Source organism: Macrotis lagotis, chromosome 5 (assembly GCF_037893015.1).
Source record: "Macrotis lagotis isolate mMagLag1 chromosome 5, bilby.v1.9.chrom.fasta, whole genome shotgun sequence".
NCBI classification, from domain to species: Eukaryota; Metazoa; Chordata; class Mammalia; order Peramelemorphia; family Peramelidae; genus Macrotis; species Macrotis lagotis.
Window position 1 is genome coordinate 80,469,818 of NC_133662.1, and position 18,252 is coordinate 80,488,069.

General features: G+C 36.2%; 1 protein-coding gene across 2 annotated transcripts in view; it reads right to left on the minus strand.

Annotated features, from left to right (window-relative positions):
- The window catches only part of LOC141487675 (uncharacterized), a 68,436-nt gene extending 54,279 nt beyond the window's left edge, over positions 1–14,157 (minus strand). For both annotated transcript variants that reach the window (XR_012468492.1, XM_074187130.1), the window contains exon 1: positions 13,899–14,157. The gene's annotated coding sequence lies outside the window, so the exon portion shown is untranslated. The remainder of the gene's footprint in view (positions 1–13,898) is intronic.
- Positions 14,158–18,252: the final 4,095 nt, after the last annotated feature.

Below are 18,252 nucleotides of genomic sequence, written 5' to 3' on the forward strand. Positions count from 1 at the left end.
CTAGTATGTGTTAGACATTGTGATCAGCTCTGGGAATACAAAGATCAAAAAACAACCCCTGCTCTCAAGGGGCTCATAGTCTAATAGGGAAAGGTATATACTAACAACTACATACAAACAAGATATACAGGATAAATGGTAGGTAATAGGCAGAAAGGAGGCACTAGAATTATGGGCATCAGGCAAGATTTCTTACAGTGCTACTTTAGTTGAGACTTGAAGTTAGATTATCTAGGAAACAGAGTTGATGGAGAAGTGATTCTAAACCATTCAAAACCTTATGCTTCTGAGGTTGGGGTAGGGGAGTCTAGAAACCATTTCCAGATGATGAAGCTGAGGTCAAGTGAGGTTAAATGACTTAACCTAGTACAAACTCATTTTCCTCAACTATAAAATGGAGAAAATATTTTCTCTGTCTCCTCACAAGGTTATTAAAAGGAAAGAGTGCTAATATTAATATGAATGGCTGACATTTACATTGCATTGAAAGGCTTTCAAAGGACTTTAAGAATGTTCTCATTTGATCCTTAAAACAATCCCGTGAAGAGGAAAGTACAGGTATGGTATTATTATTATTCTGAATTTTAAAATGTGGAAATTGAGATTCAAAATCTTTAAGAGAATTACCCAAGACCACATAGCAAGGAAGAATTATAATTGGGACTAGAACCTAGGTATTTCTTGACATCATACCCAGCATTTTGCTTACTATACCATATGCCTTTATTATTTTAAGGATCTGGGAAGAGTTGTGAATTAAATGATTTTTCTTTTCAAACTGTTTCCCCTTCTGCATTCCTTCCTTCCTTCCTTCCTTCCTTCCTTCCTTCCTTCCTTCCTTCCTTCCTTCCTTCCTTCCTTCCTTCCTTCCTTCCCTCCTTCCTTCTTGATTGCCTTTCTCAAAGGCACTTCTGACCTACCTCAACACTTATCTTGTGCTCACTTTTATATGATTTGTTTATTTATAAAATCATGGATTACGAGATGGAGGAAACCTTAGACTTCATCTAAATATAGACTTCAACCTCCTCATATTTCAGATGTGGAAACTATCATCCAGAGAACTTATGACTAGCTTAAGGATACACAGATAGTAAATGATAGTCACCACAAGAATTCAGATCTTCTGGTGCCAAATCCAATACTCTTTCCACTGTACCATGTTGCTTTCTGATCTTTCTTGTTAAATAGGGTCAAGTTAGTGACCAGCAGCACTGACCTATTGGTTAAAAAGGCATGAAAAAGGGAATAGATAGAGTTTCATAAGTAGTCAGAACCAATATGTGTATTCATATAATTGACAAAAAACTCTACCAGAGTCCACTGTGCTTAACACTTTTGACTCCCTCTATGTTCTCTTCTCCCACTAGAATGAAAGCTTCAAAGACAGGGACTATTATGCTTCTGCTTTTATTTGTATTTCCAGTGCTTAGCACAGTGTCTACCTTATAGTTAGTGCTTAATAAATGCTTTTTTATGGTCTAAATATGATTTAGCAAAGTGCTATCTTAGAGGTCCTTTTCCCCAAGATGTCTCTCAAGTATATGTCAAGATTCCTTAATATATAATTACAGTGATAATTTCCCTTAATGATCTTTGGATGATGATCATCAAACAAGACACAAAACAAACAAGGAGACATCTACCCAACAAAGATTTCTGCTATTGATATATGAAGAATGACCATCACAGACTCTATATGGAAGAGGATTCCTTTAAGGTAGTGAGACCCTCTAAGATGCTCTAGTTCATGGATATATGCAATTATGATCACTCTAACTACCCCACATTGAATCAAGGGTGACAAGATGATATCACAGTTTAGTGGAATCTTTCCTGTTGCAAAAGGCAGAAGAGGGAAAAGATGATTATCGAGATATGGTAAATGGACCCAGGGTACTTTTAGAAATTTAGGGTCACAGTTAAGGTGCAGACAGAATATTTAGCTTTAACTAGTACATCTTTGTGAAGAGATTTTCATTTAAAATATATTAAGAAGAAAGTCTCAGTACAAAGGCAAATCTTCCCCCTTCCCTCCCTCTCTGGGCCCCCATCATTCACCATAGAAAGAGTTGAGTTGCTGTCATCAGTATAACCTATGGCTTAGGGAAAACTTATTATGGTATTATAGTTAGGAAAGCTCTGGTGGGAAGAGGTAGCTCTTCCTGAACATGTGGTGGCTTGGAGTTCCAGAGTATGAAATGAATGATGGCCTCCCAAAGTCACCACACACTACATTGGGTTTTGGGGGTATCGGTCTGTTTGCTCAGAGCTTATCACTTAGGGCCATTCCCAGGAGTATTTATGCTTGTGATATTACTATATTCATAGGATTCTAGAGATAGAGCTGGAATGGATCATTGAAGTCATCAAGCCCAAGCTCTTCATTTTATAAATGAGGAAACTGAGGTAAACAGCAGTTAAGTGACTTCTTCAGGGTAATACAACAATTAAATATGGTAGGATTTGCTCTCAGCTCTTTCTGACTCTATTTCCAGGGTTTCCACATGGCCATGTTACAACTTTCCCAGCTCCTTCCTGCCTCCTCCATCCCTAAAATTCTCTTCCTCTATTACCTCAATCACTATTTAAAACCACCAAGCCTGGGACAAAATTCACATTTGTAATATTTTACTTCTTGTTCCAACTTAATACCAATTGGTGTAGAAGGGACTTTTAGTGACTGAATCACAGTTATCTCTATTATTATGCAAAGGAAGCAAACCCTTTTATAGAGAGTCCAGCTGAATGGGCTTGTAGTTGATGTTTTTCCTTTGTTCTCAAAGACCATGACACTAGGGAGATGATATCATGACATGCAAATGAATTCAGTCTGAGTGAGGGGATGCTGTGCAAAGTCTCCAGCCTCTAATATTCTCCTCTAGAGTCATCTGGGTTGAATGGCCAGATATGGATCTGGATAACTGGAGATGGCCCTGAATTCAGTGGGAGACCTTGACCTTTTGAAGTTAAGGTCTTTCCCAGGTCACAGTTTGACTGAGGCAATGCCCTTTCAGAGATTAAGGTAAAATGAGAGAGAATTGAGAATAAGAGGCTACAAATGAGCACTTCCAAAAAAAATTAATCTGGAAGAATAAGAGCCTCAGGGTTGTGACTAGAGTTCTGGACTTGGGATCAGGAAGACCTGGTATGTGTGTGACCATTGGCAAGTCACTTAAAATTTCTGTCTCAGTTTATCTGAAAAATGAAGGGGTTAGCCTACATTACTTTAAGGTGCCCTGCCAACTCTCAGTCTATGTTTAAATGTTTAATTTATGTTAAATTGTTTAATGTTTAAATTATGAAGGACAATTATTAATAGGCCTGGTTAGTTGGACAAATATATAAATAATCTGGAGACTGTCAATTTCCTAGAAATTGCCTGCAAAATCCCTGCATTTTTATAACTCTTTTAAGGTTTGTAAAGTACTATAATGCTTTCTAATAGGGACCGTGCCTCTATTACCTAGAGCTAGAGTGTATCCCTCCCAATTATTTCCTATATTTGAAGTTTCTTTGACTTTTTCCTCTTCTTCCTAGTGACAGATCTTCTAATGACTAGAGCATCTATAGGATTTCTGGGAGGGCTTCCTGAACCCTGCCCTTCTTCTGACTTCCCAGCTGTTTTTTTTTTTAATATGTATATAAAGAGGTAGAGTAGCTGGGAAAGAGAGGCTAACCCAGCATGAATTTGTCATAGAGAAAAAATGTTATAAGGAAAAAAATGTTTTCTTTATCTGCTGGCTGGGTGACCTACTTGCTATTATTACAATCAAAGCTTATTGTTAATAAATAAGAGGGTAATAATTATGCATTACTCTGTTATATCACCTGAAGATCTTTACTAAAGTAAATTTTTATTTCCCTGACACTGAATAGTTGAAAGTAAGATTTTTCTTTTCTTTGAGGTTGGCAAGTTTTGAATTTCTTTTGATTCTGTATGAGACAACAGAATGAAGCAGTGTTTCATTCTGGGCTTCCCCTTAAAATAGGGAGGCTAAGTAAGAATGATTTCTTTGCAGAAGCCTTTGGCATAGTGGTGTGGCCTGACAGTGAAGGCAAGACTTTGTGCATGAGAACTTCCAGTTTATTAAATGGAGTATGTTTGACAACTGAATGCCATCAGTGGTTTTATTTGTTAAGAAAATAAGAAAAGGTTTTTAATAAAAATCTTATATAATATATATATATTTACACATACATATATGTGTATATTACATATATATGTATACATATATATATACATATATATGTTTGGATCAGTATAGTATCTCTTTTGGATAATTACACATTATTTTCCTTCCTTTACTTGATGGTCCAGTCAAACTAACCATTTTTCTATTCTTCATGAATAGAACTCTATCTCCCACCTTCAAAATATGTGCAGGTTCTCCCCCTTGCCTGGAAAGTTCTCCTTCAGCCTTTTTAAACTCCTATTTTTCTTCAAAGTTCAACCCAAGTGCCACCTCTGACATGAGACCTTGTCTCATCCCCACAGTTGCTAGTGTCTCTACTATATGTAACTGTTATGTTTTCTGACCACCGTAAGTACCTATGGGATGTACCTATTTATTATTATCTTTGTGTTTCCCAAACCTAGGATAACATCCAGCATATAGTAAGACCTTAATGAATGTATTTTCTTGATTGATTATTTGGTACAATGTCATTTAAGGTTCAGTAATCTCATGAAACAGGACTTTTAAAATTAGAGAGTAGGAAAATATTCATAGCAATACTTTGTGAATGTATATGGGAGCTGGGGGTGGGGAACCAAACAACTGAAACCAAAACAGATATGTAACAGTGGGGAATGGCTGAGCAAATTGTGGTACATAATAGATTTACTTCCATAGATACTGGAATGAGTTGCCAATGTTTCATGTGTTATAGGAGGATCACAGCTAGATTTAAAGTTGGAAAGGATCTTAGGGGTTGTCTAGTTCAACTGCCCCATTATGCAACAGAAGAAACTGAGGTCCAAGGAAATTAAGTGACTTAGGGAAGATTTCCCAGGTAGAAAGTGAAAGCTGGGATTTGAACATAAGAATATTTTAATTCCAAACTCAGCAAGCTTTTTTCTATACTATGATGGACCCAAAAATGAGTTGTACAAGATGGGCAGATTTAAATGGGCATTATCTTAGGGGCGGCTAGGCGTAGTGGATAAAGCACCGGCCCTGGAGTCAGGAATACCTGGGTTCAAATCCGGTCTCAGACACTTAATAATTACCTAGCTGTGTGGCCTTGGGCAAGCCACTTAACCCCATTTGCCTTGCAAAAATCCTAAAAAAAATGGGCATTATCTGAGGGGATCCCAATTTCATTAGAATATTAGAAGAATTAACAGAATATTAAAATGATGAATAAGAAAGATTTAGGAAAACATGGGGAGGCTTGCATGAATTGATGCAAAATAAACAGATACAGAGAAACCTTATATATAATGATTGTAATAATATAAATAAAAACAATACAAGGAAGCCAAACTCCAATTATAATGACCTTAATCCTCAATAATAGAAAATGAAATATACTTCCTTCTTCTCAGAAGAGAGGTAGAAGACTCTGGGGACAAAATGATGCTTATAATGACAAATACGGCCATTTTATTGCTAGCTTAGCTGAACTGTTTTTTTCCTTGTCATAAAGGAGAATTCTGTGCGGGCATAGGGTACATCTGGAAATAGCTATGATGTAAAATCAAAAGGCACCAAAAAACTCTTTTAAAAATAGAGGAAACTTAGAGAGAGAAACAATGGAATAGGGTGAATAAAACTGGGGCCACAAAACTTAGATTTTAACTTGCTTTCATATGTTAGGTTAATTTTTCTCCAAAATTATTTTATAAGTAATCGAATATCAAGCTGGGTGGTTTGTTTATGCTGAATTCATAGTGAAGCAATTTCATGGTGTTGGTTTTAGTCCTGTGTATATCAGCAAAATGGAAAAACAAAAAAAAATTGAATAACAAAACCTGGTTTTGTTTTTATTGAATAAAGTTTTATATGCAGAAACTGTAGGAAAATAAGTCTTCCGCTCGCCAGAACCCCTGGGGATGTATATCTTATGAAGGAGCAATGAATGTTTCCCTGCCCTCCTATGCCACTGCTGAGAAATCTGAAGAATACATTTTTAGAAATCTCTTGGAGATGCTTTTGGTAATGTTGCTGAGAGTTCTTCTTCATTAACCTTAAAAAGGCCCTGGATTTCAGTCTAGTGGCCAGATCAATCATAGTAGACCATGATGCACCTTCCCAAAAGTCTTTTGCTTAGAAGGAAGAATGGAACTGAGTGATACTGCCAGTGACATGTCTATTAGTTTCTGTTTCTGAGCATTAATAGAGTAAAAGAGCAACAGGAAGGATATCTCATTTCTCTCAGCTTAGCAGCCTTGAATTATGATTGTGATACTTTTTCCAGTATTCTGTCTGAGAGCTGCAAGCAGAAAAACTGGGATACCAGATTCAGATTCAAATGAGATAGCTTTGTGTTTGTTCTAGTTTAATAGAACAAACAATGGAATTAAGAACTTTGGGGTTTTGGTCTGGGCTCTGCCATTCAATCACCAGGTGATGTTGGGCAAATTATTTCACTGGGATCTGAATTTCCTCATCTATAATATAAGGAAGGTAACTTGCTATCTATAGAGTAGAAAGAACATTTACTCTGGAATTAGAATACTTGGGTTCAAATTATACCTCTAGTGCATAAAACCTATGTGATTTAGGGGCAGATAGATGAAGCAGTTCAAATGTGACCTCAGACACTAGCTATGTGACCCTGGGCAAGTCACTTAATCCTGACTGCCTTACATCCAGGGCCATCTCCAGTCGTCCTGATTCATATCTGACCATTGGATCTAGATGACTCTGGAGGAGAAAGTGAGGCTGGTGACTTAGCATACCACCCCCTCACTCAAATCCAATTCACGGTTGTCATGGCATCATCTCCCTGATATCATTGTCTTCCTCGAAAATGAAGAGCAACAACAATATGACTTGAGAAGTAGCCTATTGTAATAGATAGAGTAGAGGCAAGAAGACCTGGGTTCAAATTCCACTAATTGTGTAATCATGGGAACATATATTCAACTTCACTAAACTTCAATTTCCTCATCTGCTAAAAAAAAGGAGGTGATAGTTCTTATAGCATTAACCTCCACAAGATTTTTGGGAAATCCAAATGAGACAATTTATATGAAACAGTTTGCAAACCTTAAGCCTCAATTGAAATGTCAGCTATTGTTTTTAGATCCTCTAAGGCTGATGATTTGAAGATTATGAAATTATAGGGTTTGAATAGATGAACTAATTACCATCAAACAGTGCTGCTTCAAATGCCCAGCCCTAATTTTCAATGATAATTTCTTCTGATGATTCTGGGGCATATAAAGGAAGATAGTGTGGTATAGTAGAGAGAATCCTGAATTTCAAGTCTGAAGAACTGAGTTTAAATCCAAATTCTGCCATTTCTATTCTGTAAAAACTAGGTTTATAGGCAAGCCATTTAACCTTCTGGACATTAGATTTCTCATCTATAAAAATTTGAGATGCTAACTTTGAAACCCATTAGTCAAACAATATAGTTAGCAAGAAATCCAGAATTCCCTTTTAGCCAAGGAGCTTCCTTGGAAAACTGCTTTGTGGCTAGCATCATGGAAGCCCTTAAAAGGGATTTTAGCAGCCACCCAGCACAGACTTTATCTAAATTAGGAATCTTTTCTCTAATACTAATGAAAATGTATACGAAATATGGAAAAATCAGTTTTCAAAGACCTGACATAGTTATTCAGTCTCTAGATTTCCAGAGTTAGAAGATAGCTCATCCCACTTTTGGACAAATCTTATTAAAGTTTTTCCTTATCCTGAGCTAACTCTATTTCTCTGTATTTTTTTTTTTGCCTTTTATTGCTAAGTAGAGTCAGTCAAATAATTTTTCTTCTATCAGACCTTTTGATGCTAGAAGGCAGTTATGATTTTCCACTTGTTTCCTTTTCTCTAGTCTAAATTCATTCTAACTCCAATTTCTTTAAATCTGTCATTTTTAATTCATGGTTTCAGATCCTCTCTCATCAAGTTCACTCTCCTTTGGATGCACCTAAGCATATTAATATCCTTCTTATAATGTAGTTGCAGTGGTGGTTGGTAGTAGTATTAGTAGCAGCATCAGCAATAGCAGTAGTAGTAGTGGTAGAAGTTTGAAAATGGATTTTTAACTTGGGTCTTCCTCACTCCAAGTTTTTTGCTCCATCTAGTGAACCACTCAGATACTGTTAATGTGAATTTCACATTAAACATTATGCTCTAGATGTACTCTGACTTAGAAAGAGACTAGAAGTTCTTTATGTTTATATTAATATATCCTTCTTTAACAATATAACAAAACAAAACATTCAAAATCAGGATCCCAGTCCTGAACATCACTAAATCCCAACTAGTCAACTTTTCTAGATTTTACTAGAGATTTCTAGAAATTTTGCTATATTTATTGGTGTAAATATAGAGAAAACAGTTATGACTTTTTCACGACTTTGTTAAATAATGATTGATAGTAATAATTCTTTTGTCACTAGATCTGTAGTTAGGCTAACATAGGGAGTTCTGGTTGGGCAAGCAAAATCAATGTAGATCAGCACCTTCATGATCTTCTTAAGGGTCCTTGTTAAGTGACTTGCTCAACTAGCATATGTCAGAGATAGTATCTGAATCCAAATACACACACACATATGTGTGTGTGTATATTATATGTGTCTATATAAAACATTCTTTTTTAAAAAATGAGTTCCAAATTCTCTCTCTCCACTCATTGAACAGGAAAGCAATATGGTATCACTTATGCATGTGAAATCATGCAAAATATATCTTTATTTTATCACTAAAAATATATCTTTATTTTGTCACATGTCACTAAAAAGGAAAGAAAAATAAAGGGAAAAATTATATTTTGCACCCAAAGATTATTAGTTCTCTCTGGAAGAGGTTAGCATTTTTCATCATGAGTCCTTTAAAATTTTCCTGGATCATTGTATTGATCAGAATAACTAAGGCCATTCTGCTTCTTGGTGATAGTAATGCAAATATGAATACAGTAAATAGATAAAGTATTTATTAAGCATTTTTTTATGTGCCAGACCTAGAAAAGGAAATAACAAACCACTCTAGTATCTTTACTAAGAAAATCTCAAGAGTCTGACATGACTGAAACTACTGAACAGCAAACATACTAGACACTTGGGGATAAAATCAGCAAGCAGTCAGGACAATCCCTATCTTCACAGAGCTTATATTCTAATGGGGAGAAGGGGATAGTATATAAAGGGGCAGTAATAAGACAGTAGGGGGGGCTATGCCATCTGGGAAGTGGGGTAGAGGCCTAGTTTGAAGGAAGGCAAAATGAAAGATCACCTGTTAGAGCCCAGGACTCTAGACTCTGTTGCTAGAAGCATGTGGCAACGATTGCCAGAGTAGAGGAGGAATGGTTTGGAATTGGTAGCTGAGAAGGTAATACTAATAAAATTTATACCATTTATCCTAATAACTACTCATATTAGTAATAACATAATAACACTAACAGTAATACTAACAACAAAGGTAACTGGGTGAGTGTGGAGTCATTATTTAGGTAGACTGGATATAATTCAGTTTTTGATTAGATCAGAGTATTTGCAAATGAGACAAGAAGAAGAATATAAACATTAAACATTTATTTGATTTTGTTTACTAAGCAAATACTTTATTTTGTATAGTAAGAGACTTTTTTTTGCAATAATTTAAAATATATTTATAGCTTTTACCTTCTGTTTGAAGCCCTGAACACTGTTAAGGACTATTTCTCTCCACATAGATGAAAATTTAGAAATAAAATTTTTACAGATGGGGCATGGAGATTCAAGACTGCAGGGAAGGAAGCATTTTGTATTTATGAGCTCCATGAGATTGGAACTTTGTGTTTGTTTCCTTTTCTTGTATCTCTTAGATATAGCATCTACCATATAAATAGGAACTTAAAAATGCTAGTTGATTTATTTTATTTGTGTGCCTATCTGTAGATATATGTATATTCAGTCCAAAAGAATGTGAGTTTGAGATCAGAGACTATTCAATTTTTAATCTTCTCTAGCAGATTTTGGCATATAATAGGTACCTGACAAATGCTTATTGATTAATGAATAACTAATCTTTATTTGATATGAATAATATTCATATTTGCATTTAATAGGAATAATTATTCATTAATCTCAATACTAGATATATGTTTATGTATATATATATAGTTTATTTTTTATGTCTAAATCTATAACTATCTTTATATATAATCCTAAAGCTAAAGATATAGCTATTTTTACTTTGCAAAATGTAACTTCTTACCAGCAAAACAAATTCCTATCATGATTTGGCTAGATCCTAAAATATGGGCTTTAGACTAAAAGCAAACCAAATTGAGTCTATGAAAATTGTTTTTCCAAATGTCAAATTCATTGTTCCATTATTATTGAAGTTGAAGTTGTTGGCATGTTTGGATGACTTTCTAATTTACCTTTTCTTAACTACCCTAAGATATTATACCCATATCCCAATAGTTTCATTTGAATGCTCAAAAAAAGGATGAATTAATAGCATCTTTTGTTTTGTGATTACAAGATCAATGGTTGCCCTAGAGCACCTTTCTACAAAGGGAGGGCCCATTCCTAGGGGAATGGAGCCTTTGGAGGCTTTGTGAAGAGGCCTTCTGTGAGCCTGTTTTCCCATAGGATTTTGCCTCTTTAATGAGTGTAATATTAAAATGAGTCCTGTTCCAGGGTTCTTTTTTTTGAATCGCAGTGACATGCGCAAATGTGAATCCTGTGACTTCCACAGCTCCAGTTAATTATTTGTACTCACACGTGGGCTGTCCATATTTGCCTCACACACCTGCTTCACTTCTACTCCCATTGTGGTTCGAGCTTTTGATTCTATAGCTAACATTCAGGGAAGATAGCTGGAGTGTAACCATTTAAGAAGCAGCTGGTCTCCCCTGGCTGTTTAGACTGAATACACACATTTTTAATAATTTCTCACTTCTTAGTCTGGATTAGGAAAGCAAAGGTACCACATTAAGTAGTATTATTAGTTCTTTCACATTCCAAAGTGCTGTCATTCTATCTCTGGCTGTAATATTGACCCATCTATTAGCTTTGTTTCTGATTCCTGCAGTCTGCTCAATGAAGCCTGTCATTTGCACAGGGCTCAGAAAGCCCCTTTCAATCATTCATTAATTTATTCATTCATAATAGATTCATTCAATAGATAAATAAGATAAATAAGAAAACTCAGCCATCATGAGGTTAAGTGATTTGGCCAGTACCATATGGAGGGTTTGATCTAGTCCTTTCTGTTATTCACAAATAGACAAAAGACTGGAGCCAGAAAGAATATTAGAAAGTATCTAATCCAAAGATCCCATTTTACAGATAGGTACACTGGAATTCAAAGGGGGAATGATGGATGGTGCTGACAGTGAAGATGATGGTTATTAACTACCATTTCCTCCTTGATGGAAATCCCTGTGAGACAAAGAGAATGAGAAATGATTTGAAGATTCTGCCAGCAGGATTAATTTATATGCGGTGATTGGGGTAGAGATACAAGGATGTAGTCATAAAGGCTAGATTTGACTTCCTAATGGGTGTTCAAGAAAGTCCTTTTATGCTTGCTCCTCTGATTTTTTAGTCTTCAGGGCACCTTCAACTCCCTCTTAAACTTCTCAAGAGTATTTTCATTTGGAAACTTGGAAAAAGGAAAATCTTGTTATTTCCAGGAAAGGAAGGAAGAAGGATGCTATGGTTTATTTTTGGTTTTATAGAAAATGTCTGAAAAAGGAGAAATCTCAATAGAGTGCCAAGTTTTCCAAGTACCATTCCCTTCTTCCTTATTTCTGTCCTGGACATGTTTGTAGAGAGTTGAGTAAAGGTTTTCTATTCTAGAGGCACTTTGAAAGCTAGATGATTGCCAAGCACCTCCACATGTGCTACTGGCATAGCTATTAATGAAGGAGACCCCATGGGTAGAATGATAGAGGACCAGAGATTGGCAAGATGGCAGACAATAAGGCCAACTTTGGTTTTCACTGGGGGCATTGTTGGGGAAGTCCTATTCACAGCTTAGTACATCTTGGAAATGGCTTCCTCTATGATGAGCTAGAGGACACACCATCACTGAAGGAAGTGAATGGTGAAGAACAGGTTGAGCACAGCAATAACCCAGAGGATTTAGGAGGAAATAAAATAGGACTCTAGCGCCCAGGACCACGATGGCAAGGGGTAGTGGGTGGGAACACAGAGAGGAGCCTGTCAGGGAAGACCTAGAATTCTATTCTGTCAGAGAGTGAGGCCAGTTAGCAAGAGGGACACAATAGGGAAAAGAAGAACGACATCCTTTAGGAAAGGCAGGGATGGAAGTTATGTGTTGTGCTGAGACAGTTTCATAAATATTTGTATGGGGTCCAGAATTCCTTCCAAGCTAAGTTAATATTTGCTATCACCACTAAAATGTAAATAGAGGTATCCTTTGTTGGTTGTGGGTAGATTCAAGGCCACCTTTGTCAATGGCTATTATTCTCAGTCTCTCAATTTGTCCCAGGATTAATTTCTCTGGATTGTCTGTGTTCTCAGTAGGGGAGCTAGGCTCTCCAGAACCCCTGTTCTGCCCCTGTTCTTCCCCTACCTCACATTCTTGAAGGGTAATTCTATTTTGGGGTCTAGTTGAAGGGGTTCTTCCTAACAATTGGTGGTGGTGGTGGGGAGAAAGTGCAAAGGATAGGGACATGCACAAATCAGATAGGGAATAGACCATTTTATTCCTACCTAGAAAGGGATCAGCAGTTAAAGAATGACTGCTGTCATTGGAGAGGTTGATATTTAAGCCTTGTTGGGACTTTTCTTGGGTTGCTCACAAGCTATTTTACCTTTCAACTTTACTTAGTGCAGTGATCTGTTTCTGTGGTGAATCTGGGTGATTCTTCATCTGGGGTTGACTCTTCCCTTTTGGCAGTTTCTACCTTCCTGCTCCCTTCTCATCCCCTATCAGTTTATATCTATTATGTGTGCGATATCTGTCTATATTTATATCTATTTATGTACATTTGTATATATATATGTATGTACATCTATATCACACAAAATAGATACACAGTTATACACACACTCACAAACCACATACTTATATACATATATCCATATATCCATATAATATATATACAAATATACCCCCAAAATATATATTATACACACACACACACACACACACACACACACAAATACATGCATTTACAGCCATAGACACAAAAGAGATACACATGTATACAAACAAGAAGCTTGTTGTACATATCTCCCACCAAGTTTGTGTCTCAGAGGCCTGTACTGGGTGGGATTGCAAATTCTGCCCCTTCCCCCTCCCTTTTTTGTAATCATACAAAAGACTGCTTTCTTGAAGGCTGAGTTGCATAGAGTGTATGTGTTCAGATATGTGTGTGGATGTGTTTATTTATACATTTAAAAAATAGCATGTATATAAATATGATACATTATATATATGTACAAATATATATATATACATTATATATATACAAATATATACACAAATATACTTATATATAAATATACACACAAATCATCTGATACATGAAATGGATTATGTTCCAAATGAATCTGAGTAATTGTAAGGTGAGTTTATATAAGCATCCTTAGTAGATCAAAGGCTATCATTTTGAGGAGGGATTAGGTATATTCTCTTGAGCCCCCAGAGGACAACAGGTGGAATCTGCAAAGACACATATTTAGGCGTGAAGTCAGGGAATATTAATAATTAGTGCTCTCCCAAAACAGAAAGGGCTGCTTAGTTGATACTGACTTCTCTTACCTTGAAGGTCTTCAGGGAGAGGCTGTTTGACCACTTGATAGGAAGTTTATATGAAGATTTTCTTTTGTGTATAAGCTGAACTCAACCCTGGAGGTACTTTCTAATTTTCAAGTTTCTTTTGTTCTGCGAGTTGTTCATCTGAGATTTGATAATTAAGCACTTCCTTAGTGAAAACACTTTTCATGACTTGGTGGGTGGGGGCAGAGGTCCGAGTTTAAATAAAATATCTTTTTGCCCTCCAGGAGACTACTACACTCTGGTCAAAGTCTCTCTTAAGAACTTTGGAATTGGGGTGGCTAGGTGGCGCAGTGGATAAAGCACCGGCCTTGGAGTCAGGAGTGGCTGGGTTCAAATCCGGTCTCAGGCACTTAATGATTACCTAGCTGTGTGGCCTTGGGCAAGCCACTTAACACCATTTGCCTTGCAAAAACCTAAAAAAAAATTCACTGAAATAAGTGTACAGGCTACATTCACACTGTTAAGTCCCAAGTAAGCTTGATCAATGAAGTAGAGATGGAGTAAGGCAAGAAGTACTTGGGCATTGGTTAGTGTTGGGGGAGAAGGACCAGAATAGAAATAAAGAGAGATAAGAACAGCTGGAAAATGATTCCTCCTTTCATAGCCTTCTGGAAGACAGAAATTGAAGTCTTTTTTTTTGTTGTTTTTGTTGTTTGCATTAAGGCTTTGGAAAGATTGAAGGCAGCTGAGCAAGCTAGTATCCTATTAAGAGACAAAGCCTGCTATTAATAAAAAACCCTGATTAGGGCTCCCAAAAGAACAGGTGGTGAGCAGGTGGCAAAGATGCAGTTAGGCATGAGAGTTAGTCACAAGAACAACAGAGGACTGAGGCCCTTGTTTCCAGTAGGCTTGGCAGTCAGGGGGAATTTTGCAGTGATTTAACAAAAAGGATACTCTGTTTGTATTCTTGCCAATGCCAATTAACAGCTGTCTATGTGCAAAATGAAGGTTGAATTCTCCACTAGCAAAGAAGGTTAAAGGTTTGGATGAATGGTATTTTTTTTCAAACTTTGCTGATCGAGGAGATTGAAAAGTTCTTTGGTAGGTTTGAAGTGTTGCTTCCAAAAGAAAACAAATATAAGAAGCCTAAAAGTATCCTAACATGATCAAAATGGAAGATGGACAAATATGACATAGAGAAAGATTACAGAACTTTGGAAGGCATTTTTATTGTTGTCTGTCTAGACCTTGAGGGAACTCCTGGTTAAAGACTTATACCAATACTAAATACAGATTAATATTAATAATTATTAATGATAAGAACCAGAATTTACATAGTACCTTAAGATCACCAAATATGCTCTATATCTATTAATTTATATGAGGAAAATGAGGTTCAGAGAGGTTAAAAAACTTGCCCAGAGTCACAAAATTAGGGAGTATCTGTGGTAGAATTTAAACTCAAATCTTTTTGATTCTAGACCCAGCACTCTATCTACTTCGCCTTTTAGCTTTACCTGTTCTTTATTTTATGGATGGAAGTAACAAGAAATTAAATGGCTTCTTTGGGACTACTCAGATAATACCTATTAGAATAATTAGAGGTTCAACTTCTATCCAGGTCATCCCAGTTCTGGAGATGACTTTCTAACCACTAAATCATACTCTCTAGTTAAAACACCAAGGTTAAACCTTCAGAGAGGAAGCAACTACTCTAGGGAATGATGATGTAGATTCCTAAGTGCTACCCAGATAAAGCTCAACCAGGACTGGTCAGAGGAAGAAGAACTGAGTAGTGATATTGAGTAAACATTTGCCAAAGAATATGTAGATAATCATATGTCTATTTGACATGAATAGTAAGGAGGTATAGGCTATTTGAGATGTGGCATAGTCACTTTGACTTGTCAAACCTTCTAATCCTTATCCAACCACTTTCTCTGATTCATATGGAGACAGGTGATGCCCCTTAAAGGAACTATTAAACACTATTATAGAGAATGAATTCTTGAACTTCGAGAAACCTGTGACCTCAAGGGCAGAACTGGATATTTTCATAATTCCTTCTGATGAAAAGAAAGGCTCTTAGAAGAGAGACAAAAATTTTTTTGGGGGGAATCTTTTTTATTTTATTCATGATCTTTAGAATAAGATTTTTTTGATTCAAAAATTAGGATATAAAGATGAAGCACTTTTAGCCAGGAGTGGAGTGCTGCTAACAGTAACCAAGAAAATATATATATTCACTTAGAGTGTTACAAATCTGACTGAGAAAGGTTTAAGCTGAAAGTGAAGGGGGAGGCAGGAAGTTGACCACAAATATATGCCAAACCAGATACCACAGAGAATAACAGGTACAACAAAGGAATAATATTAGCCCAGAACTTAGTAGTTCAGAAGAAGTAGTATACCAGAAGAAATCCAGTAATAAAAACCATGGCCTCCCACTAAAGCTAAAGAATGTACAAAAGAAGGGTAAAGATGAATTAGAGAACTGATTTCAAGGTAACAACTAGAAAAAAAGCTGTCTACATTTATTGTTTCCACTCACCTCTTACTCATAAAAAAATAAACTAATAAATGTTGGTAATTAATTTTAAGAGCAACAAAATGGATAATTTTTTTTCCTAGTTGGATGAAAAGAGAATAAAAAGAAGGAATAGGAATACTATTTAGGGTGTATATACTAATGAGAATGAGAGGAGAGAAAGAGGCTGATGATGGCACAATTCTACTTCACTTAAATTTAATTCACTTGCAAGTCAAGACATCACCCTCCTGATGTCATTGGTTCTCTTTTAGAATGAAGGAAGAACACCAATAATGAGAATGGATGTTTGAGAGAAGGCAAAATGATCCAACTCTTTTTTCATTTATGTTTTATCTAACAAGGAAAATCAGCTTCAAAAAAACCAAAATGAATAGAATACTAGTTAACAGGGAGTTGAAATCAAAGATGAATGAGATGATAAAATAATACTGAATCGTATTCAATAAATTTAAGTCATTAGGTCCAGATCAACTACACTAAAAGATACAGAAAGAACTAGCAAAATTGATTCCTAAGTTGCTCTCAGTTATCTTTTAAAAATCTTAATGAATCAGAGAGGAAGCTATAAGACCTGTATTTCCACAAAATATTTGATCATGTCTCCTTAGCTTGGAGACAAAATGGAGAAATGTGATTTAGCTGATTATATAGGTGATTTAGAACTGTCTGAATAATTCTACTGCAAATGTAGTAATTAATGTGCTGATGTCAAGGTGGAGGAAAAAATCTCTGGGGATATGCCCCAGGGACCAGAGCTTGACCTTGTGTTGTTTAACATTTTTAGCAATCATTGATTTGATTGAAGGTAAAGGCATGCACAGCACATTTCATTAGAGAAAATTCCCAGTTTTTATTTTTTATTTCAATAAGTGGTAGATATTCTTGTCCATTTAATCATAAAGGGCATTTTTATTGAAATAAAATTAGAATTGCTTAGAAATCAACCATTTTAGTTTTAAAAACATGAATTTTTCAAAGGGCTCCTTTTAATCAAGCCCTTCCACTTCCTCTAAAATGCAGACCAATCTTTTCATCTTTATCTTCTTCATTAAAGGACATAGCTTTCTAAATGGACCATGTCCTCCTGGCACCACATTCTACTATGAAAGATGGGCAGTGAACTTTAAGGACTGATGAACATAGGCTCATTTAAGTTTTCCTTTTTTTTTGTCTTCCTTTCTCATATCAACCACTTTCCCATGACTGCAGAAATCAGAATCTAGAGAAATTAAAGGAGGGAACAAAATAGCTAGTTGATTTTTTTTCTGAGTTGATATATTTAGCTGGAATCCTCAGGCAGAAGGTGGTAGGTGGATGGTCCATCTTGGACTCTACCTTGTAGTAGTGCCATTGGAACCAGTGAGGCAGACTCGTGGGAAAGAGGAATAGAAGGACATTGACTATGGGGCTGCCATGTCATTAGACTCCTTAATCCACCAGAGTTGGATGTAAACAGCTTCTTCAGAAAAAAAAAATTGCTAGTTGATTTTTTTCCCCGAGTTGATGAATTTAGCTGGAAGAGTAAGGAAACTGCAATAAGTAGATTTCCAGAGAACTGGGAAATATAATCTCTACCCTTGACATGTTCTGACTATTGGACAGCCCTAGCACATCTAAAGGGTTGATAGTAAGCCATATTTTACACTCCTCATATGAATGGTTGTGGATAAAGGCATAGATGGCATGCTTCTCAGAACTGCAGATGATATAAAGCTGTGAGAGATAGATAACATGTGGGACAATACAGTGGGGGTCCAAAATAAATCTCTACAATCTACAGAAATGGGTACACTATAATAAGGTAAAATTGTCCATTGTTGAGTCCCTTTCTGGACTCGCTTATCC